Source organism: Aquila chrysaetos, chromosome 4 (assembly GCF_900496995.4).
Source record: "Aquila chrysaetos chrysaetos chromosome 4, bAquChr1.4, whole genome shotgun sequence".
Classification (NCBI taxonomy): Eukaryota; Metazoa; Chordata; class Aves; order Accipitriformes; family Accipitridae; genus Aquila; species Aquila chrysaetos.
Window position 1 is genome coordinate 38,394,520 of NC_044007.1, and position 10,698 is coordinate 38,405,217.

Here is a 10,698-nt window from a genome sequence, read left to right on the forward strand (position 1 = left end):
ACAGCAATCATGGGAATCAGTGGGTTACACTGCAGGATGGAGTCCATTGACAATACATGCTTCAACCCAACCTACTTGTAAGCCTACATGCATTTGGTTAACAGTTTGGTTTTGTTTCTCAAAACTTTAACACAAATATTTATGTATAGGAGACAATTTGAGGGATGAAGAGTGTTGCTAGTGTAAAGGTTTTTTACATTCCTTTCCTGTCATTTATAGGGTAGAAGTGATATTTTAGTATGTGTGCCTGGGTCTTGGGAGGTAAATGCGAGTGTAAGCTGTGCAGTGTTATTTTTTTTTTCTCTAACTAGTACTCACAAACATGTATTAATCTGAATTAGTGTTAGACTTTGACTCTTATTTTGCTAGAAACATGGGCATTCAATAGATAATATCTATTGCTTTTCCCCATTTTGTGACAAAATATAAATGGCAAGCAATTAAAATAAGATAATCTGTTGAAGGAAAAGGACAAGAGGGACTAACACAAGCCAATTCTTTGGAAATACATCCTGGTAATTTGTATCACCTGGCTTTAAGATGTATAAGCAAACTGTGTCCATTACTGGGGCTTTGCTGGGGTTCTGGCTGTCATAACCAGACCACTGTATGAAAATCATGCAGACCTGCTTGTTTATTGCATGCGTGAAGTTCTCCATCGCTTGGGACAAGCAAGGTGGGCTGACTGTAGAGTATTTGTTCTTGTTGTGGCTGGCTGCTGATGTCTGAAATCGGAGCGAAGTGTAGGTAGATGAAAGTGAAGTCTAACGATGTAACTAGTTCATTTTTCTGTCAACTTTGCTCAGTGAAAGAAAGTAGAGCAGACGGAGAGTCAGTAAGCCAAACTTGGAAGGAACTACAACCCCTAAGTTTAATTATACGAAGACTCTGGAAGCTTTATTCGTGGGCTTGCCTTTTACTTGGAAGAAATGGTCTTTTAAGGAACCAATTGGTAAGAGTAAGCCCAGTGCCTACCGCTGTTATTGTGGTTTCACATGAGAATAACTCTACTAGTGTTGCACCAAACTAAAATGGATGCAATGTTGTGAGAGAATCGAGCTTCATGAAATAAGGGTTTTAACACTGGATATTAACTGACCACAGATGCACCATACTTGTGATCGAGGTCCAACACGATGCAAACAACAAAAATTCTGAAACTGGAGCTGAGTCTTGCATTTGGTTTTGTGACAAACATTCAGATAAAGAAAGGTTCGGTAGCTAGGCAGAAAATACACCAATGTCTTCTAATGCTACACTCATTTAATTTTTTTTTTCATAAGTTTCCTTGACCTTGGATAAGCTGAAGCTTTACAGGCTTAAATGCTTACTTTCATGAGGAAGCTGTGGATTACTGTTTCTGTGCCAGCTGAGCCAAAAGATTGGTCCCTCTTGAAGCTGCAGCATACTGGTCTGTGTGGCTTCCCCTGGAGACAGCCAGCTTATCCCTTGAGTGGGTTGGATTCTTGCCCTGCAGCTGAAGGGAACAATAGGATCCTTGTAGTTCTGCTAGCATGATGTGTTGGAAGAACAGGTAAGCTTCGGACATTTATACGTAATCTTACATTTTTGTATAAAATAAAAATCTGAATGCTCATACCAACTGTATTCCACCTTAGTGATTATGAAGAAACCTCAGTAGTGCAGCTTCTGCTTCCATCTGGAGTAAGAGATGCGCACTATGGCATTCTTCAGTATCAAGTTGTCTTGGTGGTTTGGTTTTCTTTTTTAATTCCATTTTCTCTTCTGCTTCATTGCTGTGTGTGTTTTTTGTGAGGTACAGCACCGAAAGGAGTCCTCTGATGGTGCCTGCTGTTGGACTGCGTGATCCCAGTGATGCAGTTGCTGTTGCAAAGGGAATTCTGTCTACCTGCTACCACCTTTTACGGAAATTTGGGGTTCTTCTCTGGGTTTATTTTTAGAGAGTCCTTTGGATTATTTACCTGAGTTCTGATTTCCTGTGTCATCACACCCTCTGACTACAGAGAAGATGGATGTTAATAGCCTTAGCACATGCAAGATGGGAATGGGCTGCGTATTGGCTGGCAGTGACGTACGTCTGTGACTGTCCTGTGTCATAATCTGAGGGGAAAGAGTGCTTCTGTCTTTTGGGGAGGGAGAACTCTGCTTACTCAGCATTTACTTCCTCGCTGACTATTGGCCAGTTGCTTGATCTTAGTCACTCCTTGTAAAAGTGATGTTTGGTGGTTGCACAACCAACAGAACTTTAGAGCACGCTGTAGCACGTGTTGTGCACTCTGTTTTAAAATGGCCTATCCCATAGGTTAAGAAATATTTGCTCAGTTTTCTGAGGGTATTAAGTTCTTATACCAGTAGGCATTAAATAAGAAATAATTTAAACAACAAAAAAAATCAATAGAACAAACCCATAAAACAGAAAAAGAAAACCCAGAGAAAACTGCTCATTGAAAGACCATGCTCATAAGCAGTGACATAAAGTGCCTCAAAAGTCTTTGTAGGAACTATATGAACAAAATGAGCTATGCGTATATGTTAGATGGAAAGACAAAGTTTGGAAAAGCAATCACCTTTGTAAATCGGAGCAGTTGAGGATGTGTTTGCATGTAGATGTAGGGATGAGTTGGCTTGATGTGCTCATCTTGGAGCCGAGTGGCGTACGGGAGGACTGCGTCCTTGTTTGTCTACCTCTCACGCTGGCAAGCGTGCGCTTGTGGCAACGCGGTGCCAGAGAGGACTTGCCCCAGCACCGGGGCTTGGGCTGTGCCACGCAGCAAAGGGGAAGCGCGTTAGCTGGGCTGAGTGGTGGGCCCGAATAGCCGGATAAATCAGCCGCCGGCAATTTACAAATGAATGCCACGTTCTCCTCAGCCATACGGAAACGAGCGGATCAGCGGTGTCTGGAGGGCCTGTGTCACCAGAAGTAGGCCAGTTTGTGCGTCGTCCTGCGCTGGCAAACGGCCAGGCTTTGTGTGCTCCAGACACCAGATGGGAAGCAATTATGAGTGTGACAAGCGGGTCATCTGGCAGACACTCTGTGGACCTGCTGCTGCATAATTTTTGGCGGGAAGAGGAGAGAGCTTTTTCTTTTCTCCCCCACCCCCCCCTTTCTTTTTTGTTGTTTTGGTTAATACAACCTCTCCTTTAGCAAACTTGCAGTGACCGGGTATGGAGCATCCTGTGTTTGCTGAGTTTATGCTCCTTTTGTGCCCTTGCTGGTGCTTACCAGAGTGCAAGTGTTTTTTCCTTGGTCAGTAAGCAATGGTTACACTTGCGTTTGTACGTTGTGTAGTTTGCAAATACTCGCCTGCAGTGCTGGCATGGATGTTTTAGCAACTTGGCAAGCCAGACTGGGGTGGGAGACCTCCAGCCCAGGACAGGAGAACGAGGGAGCCTGGAAACTCCTCCAGCACAGACCTAGTTGTCCAACAGGGAGCCCAAGAAAGAAACCCAGCACCCTTCAAGACTTCCCACCTCCCTGTAGGGCCAGGTGGAGGGGGTGGACTTTTTGGCAGCTGGGGCCAAGATGGGACCTTGTCGGTTTGTCCTTTGACCGTAGTCACTGGCCTGTGAAAGGGGAGTTTTGCAAGCCTGGACAAATCAGCTTAGCTGGCTCCAGCTGAGTGTGACAATACAGCCCCTCGACTGAGAGCCTGTTGCTAATTGCGTGGGGCAAATGTATAAAATGTAATACATCTTCCATTGCTTTTGTCTGGCCGGCTGGGAAAAATGGCAAACGTGGCCTGGGTCGCCCAAGGTTGCACTTTTGGGGCGCAGCTGGAGACGGCAAAGGTCCGAGCAGGCGCAGGGGCTCCGTCGGCACTGACGCCGGAGAGGAGAGCCGGGGCTGGCTGCGGTGCAGGGCTGGCTGGCAGCAGATGCTTCTCCCCTTGCAAAGCTCCTGAGGAGCTTGGTGACAGCGGGTGGCATCTGACTCCCTCCCTCAGCAGCCGCTCAGTGGTAAACACGGATATAAATACGTGGTGGGGGGAATTTCTCTGCACCTGGGGTGTTCCCAGCTCATGCATATAGTGAATGGCCCTCAGCAGCATGTCTGTAAATAGCTGCAGAGTTTGAATCTGCCTCTGGAAATCATGTTCAAAAGAGGTTTTAGGTTCAGAGCCTCAGTTCAGCTCATGACAGATGCTGTCAGTAACTTTACATCTAATGTTTCCTGCTGGTAAAGGTTTGCCCAGAACTCACTGAGGTCTCTGTTTCTAACCCAGCCTGGCCCCGCATGGGTTAGCATCGCACTCCTTACCCTTGGGGAAGGTGGGAGTAAGCATACATGTTTCTCTCATTTCCAGCTTTAAATAAGCAGGTAACAGCAAAGAAAGAAAAGAAATGTTGCCCTGAAGGGTGTTAGTGGTTGCAAGAGCAATTTCAGGGGCAAAGCACCTGCAGCCTCTGATCCTGTTCAGCTTCTCACTTCCCACGGTTCGACGTCAGGCTCTGCGACAAGGACAGCGCAAGCACCCTCCTTCCAGGCCACCTCCCTGCCCCGTGGGAGCTCAGCTCTGCAGGTGGAAAAGCCAGCAGCAGGTCCAGCTGTTGGCAGCAGTCCTGGTCTACGCCGTCCTTCTACCTCCTTCAAACTCTATTGCTAGAGACTGCTTGCATTCATAGCAAAGACGTGTTCTGCAAAGGTGCTTGGAGCCAGCCCTGCTTAAACAGTTGAAAATGCAAATAATGAAAAATGTTGGAAAAATGCATTGTGAGTGTGCAAGGTCTGGTAGGATGGGAGAAAAAGATAATACTAATTTAGTTAAAATCTCTGGAGCTAAGTGAGCAGGACCACTGGCACTCTCAAGTGCCAGCATCTCTGTGTGGCTACCAAGTGCTGATATCAGCAGGACTGTGGATATGCCTGTTCAGGAGAGTTGTCATGAGGTTTGGAGCTGAATCTACATGCACAGACCCCTAAAGTTCAGGTGGTGGCTGGACCAAAGCACTTGCCATTGTACCCTGGTAACTTTTTTTTTCCCAGTCCTGGTTTCAGCTGGGATAGAGTTAATTTTCTTTCTAGTAGCTGGTATAGTGTTATGTCTTGGATTTAGTATGAGAAGAATGTTGATAACACACTGATGTTTTCAGTTATTGCTAAGCACTGTTTATACTAAGGCAAGGATTTTTCAGCTTCTCATGCCCAGCCAGCAAGAAGGCTGGAGGGGCACAAGAAGTTGGGAGGGGACACAGCCAGGACAGCTGACCCAAACTGGCCAAAGGGATATTCCATACCATATGACATCATGCCCAGTATCTAAGTGGGGGGAGTTGGTCTGGGGGGCGGATCGCTGCTCGGGAACTAACTGGGCATTGATCAGCAAGTGGTGAGCAACTGCATTGTGCATCACTTGTTTTGTAAATTCCAATTCTTTTATTAATATTGTCATTTATTATTGTTATTATTATCATTATTATTTTCTTCCTTTCTGTTCTATTACGCTGTTCTTATCTCAACCCGTGGGTTTTACTTTTTTTTCCCCAATTCTCTCCCCCATCCCACTGGGTGGGGGGGGGAATGAGTGAGTGGCTGCGTGGTGCTTAGTTGCTGGCTGGGGTTAAACCATGACATTCCCTTTGACTGTTTTTTTTTTTTAAATTTGGGAACTCTGAGAGATCATTTGGGAGATGTAGGGGTTTTTTTTGCCTAATGACTATGGACAGAATATTTTCAGGCAGTGCTTGCTGCAATGTTTTGATTTGCAAAGTGTGTGATGGCAGGATAGAAGTGATTACATTGCAGCGTAAGGATTATGGACCTCAGTTTTTCTTCTATGAAAAACCCCAGAACAAAAAGTCTTTCTGACTCTTTACTGAACATGAATAAAGCTATCAGCTATTGATTTACTTAAGCAATATGACAGCTGCAAAGCAGGTGTAACATAGATCTTAGAAAAAATGACCTTCAGTCACCTCAAAGGCTTTACCCTATAGCATTTGGTGGGTTAGTTGCCGGACTTGTGCCCTGCTCAGGATGCCTTGCTGTGACCTTATACCCAGTAGCAGTCAGGCGGTGGTGTTCAAAACTCTGCTGGGGTTTGATGCAAGTGAGAAAAGAGGGTTTCAGTTCATAAGGCTGGTGAGGGGTTGAAATGAACTGGGGAGCTGAGGGGCACGGGCACTGTCCCGGTTCTGCGCTGCCTGGCCTGTCCCGGCGGTGCTCAGGGGCATGCAGGGGCACTGCCAGACATGGCCCGGAGCCTGTGCAGGGGAAACTCGAAAAAATTTAGTTTTTACTTTTTAAAGGGGTTTAAATCTACAACTGGATGCCTTATGGCACTGGAAGGTGTTAAAGCGTTGGGGGGAAGGGGAATGTTTTCCTCATCATGCCTTGGTGTGTGAAATGGCATTTCCCGTTAGGAGTTTCTGTGTCCGGACCATGCACCGAGAACCAGACGAGGTTTGTGTCACCTAAAAATAACATAGCCAAGCCTAAGAACTGGCTATTCACGTGGGCACAGACACGGGGTGGGGGTGTTTGCTGTGCTTTCCCTCCTGCAGCGTGCGGTACACGAGTGACGCTGGTATCCAGACGTATCGTGCTGACCGTGGGTCACTGCACAGTCCGTCTGTGACCGTGGTCGTGAGGGGCACCTTCTTACTCAGCCTTGTGTGCCATAAGGTGACATGTGTCCAGCTATCCTGTAAGGATATTTATGAAACATCAACAGTGTCTCTTCACGTAACAACATTTCCAAAGTATGAGGGAAGTCCTTTCGTTTCCCGATGTATGGTGTCCGCTGGGTGCCCATGTCTGTGCTGGTTATCAAACGCTGTAAAACTTGATAAGAGCTGTGTGCCTTTGCCCTGATAAGATGGACTTTGTGCTGTTTTCTCATGGTAAATAGAAGGAAATAAAGCAATTTCTTTTGCAGCGGGTGATGGTGGTTTGGTGCAGGGTTGCTCTGAGCGCTGGCCGGGATGGGGTGAGGGCAGGCACCCCCCCGTCTTGGCCCCCTGCCTGCATCGTCTTTTGGGAGCTGGTGTCAAGCCACAGGAGGAAATGTGCACGTCGCTGGGTGGCTGCGCACAGCACGCACTGCTCTGTGTGGCAAGTGAGGCAAGAAGGTTTCCTTGATCATGTGAAGCTGTTTCTCTTAGGTGCTGCCTGCATCCATCTCTAAGGCAGTTGTTTTGTCCTGTGTCACAGAGGGCCACTACAGGGCGTTCATGCACGTGCTACTTTCTCTCTGAAATATTCTGGTTAAACTAACAACCCTCCAGCTGGAAGCACAACTGGATGCGAAGGAGATGACATGGGAGTCATCTGTCATGGTGTGTATGGGAGAACTACTGTTGTGGTTTAACCCTAGCCAGCAACTAAGCCCCACGCAGCCGCTCGCTCACCTCTCTCACAGTGGGATGGGGGAGAGAAGCAGAAGGGTGAAAGTGAGAAAACTTGTGGGCTGAAATAAAGACAGTTTAATAGGTAAAGCAAAAGCCACGCATGCAAGCAAAGCAAAACAATGAATTCATTCACCACTTCCCATCGGCAGGCACCCATCTCCAGGAAAGCAGGGGTCCGTCACACCTAACGGTGACTTGGGAAGACAAACACCATCACTCCGAATGTCCCCCCTTCCTCCTTCTTCCCACAGCTTTGTATGCTGAGCATGACATCATATGGTCTGGAATATGCCTTTGGTCAGTTGGGGTCAGCTGTCCCAGCTGTGTCCCCTCCCAACCCCTTGTGCCCCCCCAGCCTCCTCGCTGGTGGGGTGGGGTGAGAAGCAGAAAAGGCCTTGATGCTGTGTGAGCACTGCTCAGCAGTACCGAAAACATCCCTGTGTTATCAACACTGTTTTCAGCACAAATCCAAAACATAGCCCCATAATAGGTACTATGAAAAAAATTAACTATCCCAGCCAAAACCAGCACAACTACCAAGGGGGTTTTCCTGTTGACCTGATGATTTCTAGGGACAAAAGTGACCACTGTAATTGGCTGATCTGACTCTTGCATAAAACTGACTCAATAACCTCATTTATCTCCAACTTCACCCCAAACATCTGTTAAATAGTATATCCTGGTGCATCAGAAAGGAGATTAGAGGGCAGAGGGTTTGGCTCTTTTGCATTTGTCAGATCCTGGAGGAAGGAAGCATTCCAGCTGCCTTGAGGTTCTTCCAAAAATACGGGTCTTCATGGAAAGTACCAGAAGGACCAGTTCCAAAACCATGCGCAGCTAAACGCAGACTATGCCAAGGTTTGCGCCGTTGACCCCCTTTGTGAAGGCAAGGCTTCTCCTTTGGCAGGAGGGTGACCCCCTCCCCTGGAGCCTGTGGAGGAGGCTTCCACAGCGGCAAGGCATGGTCCCAGAGGTCTGGACTGGCCAGAGCCTCCTTCAGCATTTCGATGACTGCATCACATGCTGGCTTTGCATTTCAGGTGAACTACTGAAAATTGAGCAGTCAATGGGCCATTGGGAGTTGCGTGTAAACATTTATACCTGTTTTGTCTGAATTTTGAATCTTACTTTTCCCCATCTTCTATTAATAATCGTTGTTGAAGGTTTCAGCTTGGTGGCTGTGGTGCAATTCATACCTGTGACTGTATAAAGGCAAGGAGGTTTATTGCAGCACAGCAATTTTTCTACCCTATTTTTAGGGACTTGGATTAGCTGGAGTATATTTTTATTTTGTTGAAGTCTGCTTTTGCTAAGCCTTTAAATATCTTGCAGAACAGCAATTTGCAAGCCTGCTAATACCAACACTCTCCTAATAAAAATGCAGCCACCTATGAGGCAGAAGGTGATGGTGCCAGCCAGGTTAACCGGTGACATAGGCAGAGATGTGAAGATGGAGCCCTTGTCTGGGTAAAGCAGCATTACCTCTGCACACCTGGGTGGTTGCTTGTCTCTCTTCTCTGTTAGAGGACACCCAGGAAGGGCAGGGATTTCCCACCCTCTGGGCAGAGCATCCAGCACCCTCCCGCATCCTTGCAGGGTTTCTGGGGGTGATGCACTCCCAAAAGTTAGTATGGATGTGGGCAGCCCTGTGGGGTGACCTGAAGGCTCCTGTGGGTGTCAGCAGCTATAGGTGGAGACCTCTTCTCCCTGCTGAAATGTAGCGTTATATTGTAGAGCTGAGCAAATCTGCATGAAGCTGACCTGGTCTCAAAGCTGTGCTCTGTGTCAGTACGATGTTGGCGTGCGATGGTTGCACTCGTAATTCATACGGTACTTTGGACACTTGCTGGGGGCTGTTGTGCAGTGGCGAGGCTGGTGTAAGCCAGCCGGTCACACTGAAAAGTGAGAGTTGTGTGAATAAGCTATTTCTCTTGCTTTTGCAGAAAGGTCATTATCAGCCTGAACAAACGGTCTTCCTCCTTACTGTGCTATCTGCACGGAGACACTGGCACCTGATTTAGTGGCTGGACCAGGTGAGGAAGGGTTTTATTGACCCTCTCTGGGGGCTGAGGCTGCTGACGCCCATGCTTTTTGGATTCGGAAGGTTTCTGGTTTCCATCTCTGCTGAACACCCTGGCTGAGCTTTCATTACACATGTGTCTCCAGCCCGGCAGTGATCACATGCAGTAAGAAGGTATTTTTAACCCTGGGAGCTGAAGCTGAGGCGATGGTCTGCAGAGAGGCCCTCGCTGTGTCCAGCTGCCGTGGCTCTATGCAAATCGGGCCAGACCCTGTTCTGGATGCTCGCACCGATGGGCGCGTGAGCGCTGCACATGCACGTCCTCCCTGGTACGAGGAGGGACGTGGGGCTGGCCGCGGCACGGCCGGGAATGCTGCCGGCCAGGGAGGAAGGCAGCCTGTGCTGAGCCCTCCCGGTCCCCGGCAAGCTGCTCCATGGCTTGTTCCCGCTCCTTGCCTGCAGGGAGGATTGACGTGGGGCAAAACAGGTGCCGGAGTGGTGGCAACCAGACCGTAGCTGTTTTGCACATGTGGGGTGACACCTCTGTCACACTGGTAGAGTTTGTCTCATTTCTTTAGGTGGCAAAAGTCAGGGAAGAAAGGGCATCACCTGAGGTACCACATAGTTACTGAGCAGCTCTGCTTTCCACTTCGAGACCCGATGTCTGGTCAGGGAGTTGTGCCTGGCTGCAAAAGGAAAAACTACCTTAGTCTGTGTCGGTGGGCGTCAGCTGAGGTGCGTGCAACCGTCACAAAATAAAGGCTCCCTTGCAAAACCCCAGGCTGGACGATAGCATCGTGTGTTCACATCCTTGCCTATCCCACGGCAGCTTTTCACGGACATTTGCCTTTGCTGCGTGTGGCTAGTGCACTGAGGCACAGGAGCCCCGTGTGCCCGCCACTGGTGCTTTCTGCGTCAAACGGTCTGTCCATGGAGGAAAATGATCGGAGGCTTATTTCGTATTCTGTTCTTTTTTCCTAGAATATTTGCCTCTCTTCCACTAATGGGTTAACCCACCTCGAGCGTATAGTGGTCAGCTAAATAACTTGGTGTTTCTATTTATAATGTAAACAATTAAAGAAGTGATTAGCCAAGCTTGGATTTTTGATGTTACCATCGTGATTGAAAGAATAGACATTGCAAGAGTCTGAGTGTTGATGAACCCCATTTATGAGGGCTCATTATAGAGCTCATTATAATCTTTATCAAACTTGCTTCAAATTGGATCGAAAAAGCTGTTTGCATCCTAACTTACAAGGACAAATGTCAGATACCCAGTATTATGAGGGCTCTGGGACAGAGTTATAAAGAAGTTACAGGGTTGCAGTTTTCATGGGAAAGGTTAATGT